Here is a 13,145-nt window from a genome sequence, read left to right as displayed (position 1 = left end):
GACTCAATCGGGCTCATTCTGTGAATGAGGCGCGAAACTTTAACCCTAAAGAAACAACAGCCCGATGTTATGTCTGGATCTGCTGGTGTCATTACGATTGCAAAGCACAGATTGCCCGAGACACGTACACGTAAACGGTACACGCAGCACGATGTCTGTGCAGCAGTTCACTGAATCACAATGTATTTACGTCTGCACATACGAATTGTACACGCCTTGTCGTACAGTCACCAATAGAACATGGCAAATCAGCCAACAGCCGCCATTTCTCTTGTCACTATTTACCGTTCGCTTTAGACTTTAAACCGACATAGTGAAGTGAGCCCGCGTCGTTACCGCTACAACTGCCGGCAGACGGAAAGCAGCCGACGAACAGTGAGTAACACGACCTTGACCTAACGTAATATATATATATATATATATACACGTACAAGCTGAGCGCAGCCTATTGGGTCGGTCCGTTACTTAGCCGGTGTCGCCGCAGGCATCAATGATGGAGTCGCAGGGCAACAACGAATAGCTAACAACAAGAGCTGTAAACAGTTTGCCTGTTACTATTTGCGGCAGCGATGACGACGACGACCACAGCCGCGGTATTGATGTATTGTGTTATATCATGGAAAATAATAGATGATAAAGAAAAGACTCACCGTGGCCTGCAGAAAAAGCAGCTGCAGGAATCTACAATTTCTCACTAAGAAACGTCTCCTCCAAGGAGTCGATGTTTAGTATAATTTAGTCGAGCAGAGAGCTATTAACAGCCGCTCTTGAAATGTTATACGATTCATTCGATAGCAGTGCACACAGAAGCCCAGCGGTAACTTAGGGTTAGTGGTGGCAATGAAAAATTATAGTCAGGGCAAAGCATTATAGGACGGTGTGAAGTAGAATCTACTACTATGGGCTGTTACGACGTTGTGCGTTCTTTTAGTCAGATTACTAGTCAAATTTCGCGGTTGTAAACATTACTACCGTGTTTTTCCCTCTTGTTTTACGCGGACGTCCGCCTATAAGCCAGTCGCATAGCCAACGACCGCTAACACCAGCTATCCACGTGGCGCAATTAGTTGAACCTGTTTAAACTCTTTGAACTCGCGCATGATTGTTTACATTAACACAGAGTCAATTCTAGGGGCATTGACTGCAGTAGAAGATCGAAGTGCGGTCATATACACTACTAATACCCGCATTGCCGCTGCTGCTTTCGTACAGCGATCGACGGTAACCGTGATATGACCGGCCAGATAGGTGGGCAGAAAGGCAGACGGACAAGGGTCAAAAGCAGTGCGTTTGGCCACCTAAAACGTCCGGTTTAAACGAGCCGTCTGAATATGATGTCCTAAACATACCGCGCACGCACACAGCACCTGTTAATACAGGAAAGAGTGGGAACACTAATATGGCAATCGTCGCGTACGTGTTTTTATCAGTTGATTGCGTCGATCAGGTTTGCTTATCTTCGCTGTATCATCGATCGGACCGCAAGCCTAGATCGGACACTCGAATCGACGAAAAAAGGTGCGAGACAGAGATAAAGGGGAACAAGGATCCCGATGTTTGTTGCAGGACCTATAATATCTGTGTCCTGAGTCTTTCTTAGGTTCGCAATAAGCAAATGCTCTTGCAACGGATTCTCGTATTGAGTAAGTTCTTCAAGATGCTCATGAAGCTATGTAAAAGAAGAAACTTTTTGGGCGTCTTGTTCCACTATCCCAGTGGTACAAAATGTGCTCTCCCAGCCTCGCCTGCCACCTGACGCCTTTCTACTTTCCTGCAATCCTTCCTCTTGTCGACGACTATCGCCATCACTGCCTGGTCTTTGAATTCTATGGATGTGTATGTGTTTGTCTGGGTCGGCCCAGAAAGACCAACGATCATATACGATCAGCGACAACCAACGGGACGGGGCTTGAGAGTTACAATACACCGGATAGTGAGCGCATCGGTCAAAGTGGAGAACAACTCGATGGGCTCCACCCGCGCCGTTGGCTACGAAGAAATTGCTGTGCGATTTCTACGCGAAGACGACTCCCGCCAAACAGTTAAGATCACCGCTAGTGATTCCGATGCTGCTCCAGCTGTCTTACACACCCACACACTCATAAACGTATGGACATTAACTAGTGTCACACACTAGGTCAGGCCAGTTCATGAGTTGTATTGAAAAGGGTCGTATACGCAGACCCGTAGTTAGACGCCTGGGATAGCCTGTTACCTTGTATCTTCTTTTAGTTTTCGGATGATTCAGTAGTGGCGACAATACATAATACATCGGTAATAATGGTATTTGAAGAAGTGATGTACGCCAATCTAAATTCTTTACTTCCTTAGATACTAGCGAAAAAGGCCTTGCGAGTGCCGATAGGTTTTTGTTCGAATTTAGGTTAGTGAAGGGGTCAGCGGAATAGGATGCATTTTGACCGAGAAAAGCTGGCTTGACGATCAAATGCACAACACGAGACAGCGAGACAGAGACAAGCCAGTCGGGCTCCTGATACATCCGGGCCGAGAACGCTGAGCGGATCACAGGTGATAAAACGGTTGTAGCTACGTATAGGTATTTATTTATGCAAAGCATTTTCCGAGGCATGATTCGGAGGCCTTCCTATGTAGAAGGAATACGGGTTTACGGAAGCAATTGTGAGTGCGGAACGTGTACATCTGTCTACGCAACATACAGCTGATAGATCAATGTGATAACGGCAAGGGCCGATCAGCTCTACCGTCAGTTTCGGGATTGTAAGGACGTTATACCTATAACCATATAAAAACCTGTCGTCTACATATATAATGAAAATGTAACATCTTATGAGTAGCGAAATTCAGTAAGATGGTTGTTTGCCCATACTCTAACAATCGTCTGGTTGAGAGAAGGTTGCGTTTACGCGAGCGAATCATACTGCTGCTATGATCGCCCAAAGATTTATTTATGTATCTGGTTCAGAACGGCAAAGTGTTGGATCTGCAAGACAGCGCTGACCTACCGGTATCTATCACCTTCGTTTTTAAAAGCTGAAATCGCTATTCTTGAAAATGAAACTTATTTTATATAGCACAGAAGAACGTAGATAACATTATCCAGGAAATCTTAACGTCCAACAAGAAGATCAAGTAGATGATTTCGTTGAAGTAACCAGTGCATCGCGATTTCATCGGCAGTCACCGGTTGTAGAATGATAGGACGGATCGTAATTGTTTTCATAAGCCTTCTGATATTTATTATTATCATCATCATCATAGCCGCGGTAAAAGAGTTAATTGAGAGAACGGTAATACAGACATTGAATAATCGTTATCAAATGTCGATAACAACGGCTAGTCGAAAGTCTTCGGAAGAGCTGCCTTCGCCGTCTTCATATATATAGTCACACTCCTCCATCGGAGTTATCGCCGCCTCAGCCAAGTCTTTATATATATAGCCAAGAGTATATTGTTAATGGTGTTGGTACAAAGGTCACTTGCAATAGCTTCGTCGAACTTATCGGTGACGAATATTTGTACGATGTTTATGCTACATGCATAATTTCCTAGACGAATATAAAGTTTAGCAATCTAAATAAGTTAAATATGTAAGTTAGATATAAATGCCAAGCAACACTGACTCGTAGTAAAAGCAGAACGACCTTGTTCCAGAATTCATCCATGTTTAAGCATAACCGATTGGGTAATCGCCGCCGGCAGCAGCGGATGATTGGGTCGTGTTGCTGTTGTTGCATAGAGACGAAGTCAAGGACATCATCGCCGCCGTCGTTGTCACCCGCTGCAAACACGTCATAACATCATTATGGTTGCACGTTGAAGCGTTTATTCCCGCTAGTGGTGGTGCTGCCGCCTAACTAGCAAAGCACGCACCAGTACTATGTGGCACACGAAGTCACTCAGTGACAGCAGACAGGTACTGGGCAGCTGCGTGATGCGGTGGCGACCAACTCGCTCGTGTGGGTTACAAAGTGTCGCGCAACGAAACGAGCGTTACCGTGGCGACAGTAGCCCACACGCCAATAAGAGTAAAACCGTTATATCTATGCGCGAGAAAATAGAAATGCGACACATCGTAACTATGCAGTGGTGATCATTTTCACAGAGTCTTACCCCAGCAAGGTAATTCCTATATAGTTCATATAAGTACGGGGGGTAACCATGCCAAAGCAACTAGAACCGAGGCTACAGGCGCCACTAAATTGAAGTGACTACGATAAGGGACGTAATTTTTCCGCATTCACAGCTTCATATGATGCTTGTTGGTCGATATAAAAGAGCCGCTGGAATTTCACCACTTGCTACAAGTCATGTTGGTAGATGCATATTCGGTTAGAAGCGGGGCATATTGCTCGATTTATGCACTGTAATAGGGAAATAAGTTTCTGCAGAAATGATTAGAACTATCGCAAATAGTGTCTTCATCTATAACAAACAAAATATATCTGGGTAATTGTTACTCCTATCCTCAGCACTAGCTCTATCGATTACATGATAATCTAACGTAGCGGTTGCATTTTCCATTACAAAAGAAATCAGTGATGGCTCGTCTTCACTGATGTTGGCCATTACAGGGCAATCTCGCGGTAAAGCCAGTAGCTGCTGCGTGGCAGTAATACTTGTTGCTGCCAGCTCTTCCCCTTGGCATAGGCCAAACATAGAATCGCCTTTGGAACATCCTTGAGACCAAGGCGAGTCAGGAGCCGCGAATTATTCCTGCCCGCCAACAACTGCGAACGGTTCAGCGAACTCTGTTTCATAATCCTTTTTCTTTGCTGTAGTAGCAGCGGCGATAAGAACATCATCAGGAGGACCATCGAAGTATCCAGCCATTCGTTGCTGCTACTTCAGTTGAAAAAGCAGTCCCCATCTGCTTCGGCTTCAGTTTCAGTCATCGCGTTATCGGCCGTTCCGTCTGGGAGGCTCTTCGCAACAGTTGCCACTCGGCTGCTGGTGACTCACAGTTACAGGTCATCAACATGGCAGTAGTAGCAGCAGCAGCGACAACAGATCATTTTCAAAATCCTTTCGGGACATCAGAAGACCCCGACTCGACAATGCTGTTACTGCTGTTGCTTCGAAACACTGCCAAAGTATGAAGGACAGCTACGCGGCGCCGGGATTCGCTAGAGAACAGACCAGAACATCACGGCAACGACGAAGTCGACGGAATCGCTATGCTGTCTGCAATCGCGCTACTGTGCTAATGTCAGCGTTTGCCATTACCAATGCTGTGGCTGTGTAGAGCAACAAGGAAATTTGAGTCTTCAGTCGCAGCTGGGCCGATCATGATCTTTTAACGAACGGCCAGCAAACGCACAGACGCTCGAAAACTTCAGTTTTGAATTGTCGTGGTGGACATAAGGGCCACTGTTGACGGGGCAGCGACAGCAGCAAAGCATGGAGCGATGGCGGCGGCGACTGCTGCTGCAGCCATTACGGACGTCGCAGGCGACTGACGGCAACAGAAAATCAGCAATACAAACCATGCGTGAGCCACACAGACGATAGAAACGTTGGACTGGCACAACACTGTTACATAATACGTGGAGTGTACCGGCACCCCGAGTCAATAAGCAAATGCCAACGTTCTGTTCGTTGACATGAGCGCCGCGTTCTTTTTCGTTCATACGATAGAGTTCCTCATTCTCCGACGATAAGAGCTTTGAGTGGACGTCTGCATGGTGGAAAACTGCGTGGCGCGCGTACGAAGTGTAGCCGCTATAGCAGTAGCAGCCAATAATAGGGTCGTTATCAATGACATACCATTATTATACCTGTTCAATGAAGTCGACATTCTATCGCCATTCCATCCATGACTAACCCTCGTACCCTTGACTTTTGCCGAGCCTATAAGCTGACGGCAGAACGTTTAAAACAGAAAGGCGTGCCTATTGAGAATTCTACTTGACAATCGGTTGTGGACACCAATTAATCATTATGCGGATTAGTCCCTCCTTTTGCCCCCCTACAGACAAAAGTTCGCCTACACTTCGAGCGCTCCCGTGATGTCCTCGTATAACGCTCGTAGAACGATTGTTTCGACACGTCGGTCAAATCAAGCGAATTCCTCTTATTATCCTTCTTCGGCTTTTACGTATTGAGAACATCTCTACCTTCAATTTGCTAGTGTCTGCTTGTTTCGCCGGTTGATGTTGTCGACATTCTATGGGTACGGTTGACTCGAGTCCGATAAGCCGACTTAGTTACCGATTGATCAGTCGATTCCATTATTTGTTCCTTTCTTTTCATTTAATGCAAAACGCTTTCAGCAGTTTTCGTCTCCCCCGTCTCCCCCTCCGACGCAATGGCCAAACGACCCATCAGTTCGCCTACTTTTTCATTCGGTAGCGTTTTCGCGGCCATGGCATTACCTTTCCCTTCTCGTCGTTGCGGCTACCGCCGCCTCCCAATTGCGTTGACCCTGACGTCGTTGATGGCGTTCTGTCTTGCCGTTGGGAGCTCAAGGGTTCCAGATCCCAGATTTCGTCGCCCTATTCCGCTATACCATCGGCGGTGCTGTGTGGGGCAAGCAGCAACAGCAACGGCGACTGGTGACTGGTTGACGAACGACGAAACGGGCGGGTAGTTACGCGGTTGACTGGATCAGACGGCAGGGGTCGATATTCGTACGATTAGACAAACAGCGGTAGGGGCGAACGGTTTTTTTAGTCGCTGGCTGGAGAACAAACAGACACACTCATTAAGAGAGAGGGTCGGGTAGACGGGTGGATAGATGACCAAACGAATGGAGGACAACAAGAGCAGCGCTTACTTTCCGTAATCAGTCGGGATGGAACGCCAGGCCGCTAACGTTCGCTGCTGCTACTGCCCTTTCACGCTGCCTGGCTGACTGGTTACCGCTATCGTCCGACCAATGACAGTAGCGACAAGTAAAAATTACCGACAACGGCCAACGTGAAGGAAGACAATGCGTTGCGTTGCGTTGCGTTACGTTACGGAGGAAGCCGGCAAGGTCACACATTATGAGGAGATGCGCGTCAGGGCCGGCATAGGCCGCCACGGCACTAACTGCAGACGGCCGCAACGAACGTATCATCAGCATCAACACCACCAGCGTAGCGAATGCAGGCCGCCGCTATCACTGACGCTGCCACAAAGTTTACACAACAGAGGTAGCGGCAGCAGCAGACGAAAACGATAGAAAACATCTATCCAGTTATGCAGTTATTCATTCAGTGAGCCGGTAACAGCGGCGGTGGCAGTAGCTCGATCGCAATAGGGGGCCATAGGGTGAGATCAGCATCACCACCGTTGGCGCCGCTATCACTACCGATACTACAACTACAGTTAGCTTTTCTAACTGCTATGGCAGCAGCTAGAAAACGAGGGAAGTAAAGTAGTGTTCGTCGTCGTCAGTCGACACTCTGCGCGACTGCCGAATCATCCGTCGACCGCCATCGCCGCCTATAGCAATGGCAATGGCGGCATCGGCGCTAGATCTGGTGGTAATAGCAGTAGCGCAACACCTGCCTCTGACGGTGGCGCCAATAAAACAGCGGCCACGAACATCAACAACAACCATAATACCAAACAGCAGGATGCGACTGCTGCTATTAGCGGGGGCAGCAGCGGTAGTGGTACTGATGAAAATGACGCCAGCCGGGACCACAACTACGGGCCGGTAGCGCCAGTACGAGCAGTCGTTGCAGGGAAATCAGCCGTTCAGCAATCTTAACCAACGGATCAGATGCGGCGCTATACCAAACGGCACCAGCAGGAACACGGTGCAATTGCTGCTGCTGGCATGAGCGCGTCGAAACGCACACATACGCATAGAAAAAGATAGACCGAGAGAAAGAGCGGACGTAGGCACGGCCAACAGTAATGGTAGGATCGTGTCCAGAGTGACTGACACAATAAACGGACGAACGTCGCAGTCATACGACAGTGCTCGACGTTATTCGAGTGTTCAGTGCCGTAGCGAAAATCGTTGTTGTCACAAGGCAGTCTTTTGCCGCTTTCCGCGTTAACATCCAGCGATTACGTTGGTGTTCGCTTATTTGGTTTACAAATCAATCTACAATGGATGCATGACATACAGATGAAGGAATGGCGGCATGAATAAGCTTCAAGTTAATTCCTGTTAACGAGGTAGCACAATAGTTGCCCATGAAGCTTTGGCCACATCGAAGGATTACTAGAATTATGCATGCTGTAAAATGCTCCCGTGAACAGAGTCACCCGATCGTACAAATAGGACACGTCAAAGGGTTTGCTGTCAAGAATCACTGTAATCGATAATTTTTACAGAATAAGCTTTAAAAGTTTTCATACTTTATGTCGATAGACGCCGGATAAAATAACCTAAAGAACACAGAATCAATTTGCACGTGTACATGTAACGATAGAGATTGTCGAGATCGTGCCGAAACGACAAGTCGACAAAAGCAGGCAGCAGTAAAAGCTGGAATCAATTCCAGCTAACTCTAATAGAATCGGGCAAAGGGGCGTACTTCACATGATGATCGGTTTTAATGATACGAAAAATCCTGTGTAGGGGAAAGGTCAGCGTGTCTTCAGACCTTTTTATACCGTGCGAGATAATTCGCTTGCGAAATGTTTGAGCGTAAAGCAGGAATAGACTATAGATAGCACGCGTCTGTTGTTGTTGCTGTTGGAGACCAAAAAAGCACTTCCCTTCAAGATATTACTCTTTTTTTTTTTGTTCATTAGTTAATCAGCGATCAGAAGCGATCCTTTTCGCAGACAAAATATGATCCTGTGTCTAGACTTTCCGCAATTGAACCAACAGCCACCACCATATTATGCACCTGTCAGCCACAATAACCTTTCTTTGCCTAACAGCCGCTAATTCCGTTTGTATTATAGTTTCCCTATATTTTCGGACATTAGTGTATTTCTCATTCTATCTATATTTTATGACCATTTCTTGCACGACGCTGCGGAACTCTGAAACTGTAAAGGTGTATATAGAGAAGGTACGAAAAACAGACAATATTCAGAAGCAATTGTCGCATAGCGCCGAGTCTGATGTTCCGGGAATATGAGGATCCGTGGTCACCGGATGCCGAGCAGATGGCAATTGGCCAAAGAATCATTATGCCATCATCCTGCTAGACACAATGTGCACAGCGATGGCTTAAGAAGCAGCGAAGCGTTTCGACGAGCTTCAACGGCTCTCAGCACGTGCTGAGGAACGTCCCTCCTCTGGTCCGTGACAAGACGAGATATCATCTTTTATTTAGCACTCACAACTACTACACAGTGATGCAGTACTTCGACATTGTATTTTGCCTAATAAAAAGGAGAGCAGAGGAAAGAACGGAAGAGTACTCTGAGAGCAGCTGGAAACGCTCATGCACCGATGCGTTGTAAAATAAAGAAAAAAAAATTTTAAAACAAGTGGAAAAGGACACTGCCTGGAACAAAATATGCCTGAAAGAGCTAACAGCCTGCGGCAATAGGCCAGCCAAAACATATAGTCGGGACTTTATACATTTTTTCCACGCAGTTATAGCCAATCATAAGCTTATGTCCGAGCAACTAGAAAATGAGCTTTTTCATTAGAGATGTTTTTACTCTTCTTCATGTATTGCAGTGAAAATGGTGGCAAATTGTACACGAACGATCATTATGAATCCCGATGCGTATCTATTTATCTAATCTATCTACTGAACAGCACAGATAAGCCTTGGCAGCTCCGTAAAAGCAGATGTCGGCTCAAGGCATTATTGGCTTTTAAGAAAATGTGTCATTTCACGCTTAAATGGTGACAACTTGTCTTTTGCGACATGTTAAGTTTATGGGGCTTGGTGAAGTTACATTTATAGCCGTTATCCTTTAGGAAAATTTGAGGAAATCTTTCAAATTCATTGTACAATGTTGCAATTACTAGCTGATTCTTCAGATCAATATAATTCATAGTTATTGATGCACTCATTTACACAGAAAAATTGTGAAATTTAACTTTATGACCGTAATCACTGTTGTATGTGTGCGAAATCATACCACGTCTCAAAATATTTCAACAGCAGTCCTACAGCGTAGTACGAATCGGGGGTAAAAAGAGATACAAAGCTAACAGTGGGATTTTTCCATTACGGCTGCCTAAGGTTTTTTGCGTTATTGACCTCATTTTTGTTCTTTCAGCTAAACCTTTTTTTCTTATCACCCCAGTATCTATATTTTATACAATAGAGTATAGCATACTGTTTTAGGCGCACCAATATATCAACCGCATAAGGTATCACGAAGCAAAGAAGAATAGAACTGCCAGCAGGCCTTTATCTTTTATTGTCGTGCAAATCTGAGTTTGAAAAACTTAGCCAAGATTGTAGCTTGTATAGTGGCTCATCGGTCGGCCAATCCACTAATCGGTTTGTCAGACCAGATTCGTCTAGACGTCTATCTCTTTATCAGCCTATCAGCTTCTCTGTTCATTAGCCCGTCTGCCGGTGTGTCCGTCTATACGGTTGGCGTTGCTATTATTGTTGTTGTCTTCTCTGTCTGTTACATCGTAAGTCGTCGCTCAACAGTGGACCCCGTTAGCGTCCGCTTTGCGCATGCTTTTCAGTGCCATCCCATCCCAGCAGCTCCCCGCACCGGCAGCAGCACGGTTACCACCACTGGCCATCGCGGCAGTCGCTGGTACCACAGAGCCGAAACAAGTGAAGACGATGAGACATGTCAAGGTCTTCTTGCTACTGCTGCTCCCTCAGCCGTTGTTGCTGTTTCGTTTGCAGCTATATCTCTTGCCTCTATTTAGTCTGGTTCTTTACCGCAATAAACAGCAGCAGCAACAGCAGTTAACGGCCCAATCAATCTAGACGGCCGTTCACGCGCAGGCCCACTGGCCTCACCGGCGTTGTAGTCGCCCCCGGCGCAGCAACGTAGCGTCGTGTTCGAACCGAAGTGGTCAGTCTTTTCCATCACCATTGTTCTTGTCGTTGCTGCTGCTGCTGCTGCTGTTGTCGTCATGTGTGTCATCTACTTCGGCAACTTCTATAACAAGCAACGGTTTTTTTGCCGTAGTTCTTTACGGATCCCACCGATGATTACCCGCTCCAGCGGGTACAGTCGCAGAAACGGTACCGAGCGACCGGCCGAGCGACAGACTGACCAACGAACTACGACTATAGTTTTGCCTGCCAGCACTACTCTCAGTCTTTTTGATGCTTTCCTCTTGTCCTTTGTCCGTTTTTGACGCTGTATTGAGAAACTGTCATTCGCAGTTAAGCCCCTAGTTTTCGTTCTGAGGGTAAACCTGCCTTTCTAAGGTAAACACGAAAGCCACCTCCCTTCGTCCACTCGATTTTCCACTTGCGGCACGTGTTGATTTCTAGATCCTCAGCCCGAGTAGCGCGTACTCTCGTGCTCAATGTCAGCTGATACAGCTACGGAAATCCGAAAACGATCTACATATCGAGAGCAACGGGAGACAGTGATAAATAGTCACAACGACATTGAGCGATGACACTAGATCCAGCCGAAACGGGGAACAGCTAGAAAAAGAAAAGACCGTGCACATATGCTGCTAACGAAATCGTTACATCGACCTTACCAATAAGGCGAAGTGTAGTACTAGACGTAGTAACTGTGCTATACTTCGCCTTTTCGCTTGTGTTGCGTTCTTGTTCTAGTTAGAGCTTACGAATTGTAATCTGACATTACGACCAAAATGGATAATGCAGCCAATCCTTTGGCTCGGGTTTTCGAAGCGCTGAGGACTATTGAAGGACACGATACTTCTGACACGACGTCACCATCGGCGCCGTAGAACCGGGAATTATTGGGGGTAGAGGTAAGATTGTAAAGCATTGCGCCTTTCAAAGGAAGAAATCGCCGCAACATGGCCGGGTAGCTTGTCCCTTCTTAGCTAAGTCGCTTCTGTTGCTTCAGTTGCTCTAAAACTTTGCGTTACTTCGTTCGGCTTTCATCTGATGCTGTTAATTTGTGTTCCGCTTATCGTTTTCGTCTCTCCAACTTGCCCTCGTCTCCCCCGCGTATCTGCCCATTCCAAATAATGGCGGCGGCGGCGGCAGCACCATCGGCAACGCCGACGACGACGACGGCGGCGGCGGCTGCTGCAAGCAAAGACGTTGCGTCGTCAACAGTACGGCCGTTGCCGTGCTGAAACGTAGCGACGTGCGTACATGTAGGCGTGTGTGTGGGAGAGAGAATAAAGTAGCCTAAGTTAGCAGGGTGCGAAAGTATGTCAGTTTTTATGAAATACAAATGCTGCTGTGCCAGCGGAAATAGCCGCAAATATTACAGCGGTAAACAGCGCCGCCGAATGACATGGTACTTTTTTAGCATAGCGGCAGCAGAAGCAGTAGCGGCAAGAGTGATTCACCGACGTCGTGTCAAATAAAAGCATAAAAAAATTCTTTTACAGTGGCATAAAGGAGAACTAGATGAAAGAGTGTAATTCGAAAAAGTGCGCCTGAGCCATATAACTAAGTAATAATAATCATGGTAATATCCGAATACGAGCCGGGCAGCTTCAAACAGCGCCAGCGGCACCGGCGGCGGCGATGGCAACACGTTCGGTGGGAGAATGTTAGCCAAACAAAAAGTCAAAAAATCAATAAAGGGGCGGAGACCGAATGTTACACAAACACTATTAACCATTATTACACACCTTATTATACAGATGCCACTATTACTATTGCTGCTGCTGGCTCACACTTACCAATCGATATATATATATATGTACATTACAAATGAGAACGACATGTTTCCGTAACGCAATGGTTCTCTATGATGTCGGTAGCAGGGAAGATTCGAGGATATCGGTAGGACAAACTGTGTAGTTTATGATTCGTTGACAAATATAACGTGAGTAGCTAGGGTAATGGGTAGGAGATGTTATTAAGTGAAAAATTAAAGGGATTATGAGCGTATAGATCATTTTGAGCAGGGACTAATGTGTCATAAGCTTGTGGAAATTATTAAAATGAATATAGATTAAAACGTCTACGTGCATCCATGTGTATGAAGTCTGAATGCAATAGTGAAACGAAATTACAATGAAGTAATGGCGAACGTGAAGGAAGCGGGAGGGTCGCCGATCGGAGCGAATAAAGATGTCGAAATCAGTGAAGGAGCAGCACGCGAACGTTGTAAGCTAATGTAATTGTTGAAGCAGTGGTAAAGGTGCTGTTATCGTTGCTTTTTGATGT

General features: G+C 46.3%; 1 protein-coding gene and 1 long non-coding RNA gene across 2 annotated transcripts in view; both read right to left on the bottom strand.

The window, feature by feature from the left end:
• LOC111249520 (uncharacterized) overlaps positions 1-13,145 on the bottom strand; it is a 158,549-nt gene that overhangs the window by 31,939 nt on the left and 113,465 nt on the right. The gene's annotated exons all lie outside the window — the stretch shown is intronic.
• Positions 10,223-13,145, bottom strand: part of LOC147758437 (uncharacterized) — a 39,678-nt gene continuing 36,755 nt past the window's right edge. Inside the window, exon 2 of the long non-coding RNA XR_015319133.1 lies at positions 10,223-12,093. This is a non-coding gene — a long non-coding RNA (uncharacterized LOC147758437). The remainder of the gene's footprint in view (positions 12,094-13,145) is intronic.

This window comes from Varroa destructor, unplaced genomic scaffold (genome assembly GCF_002443255.2).
Source record: "Varroa destructor unplaced genomic scaffold, Vdes_3.0 BEIS01000001.1, whole genome shotgun sequence".
Taxonomy (NCBI): Eukaryota; Metazoa; Arthropoda; class Arachnida; order Mesostigmata; family Varroidae; genus Varroa; species Varroa destructor.
The sequence above is the reverse complement of the archived record's forward strand: the minus strand, read 5'-3'. Positions and strand labels throughout refer to the sequence as shown.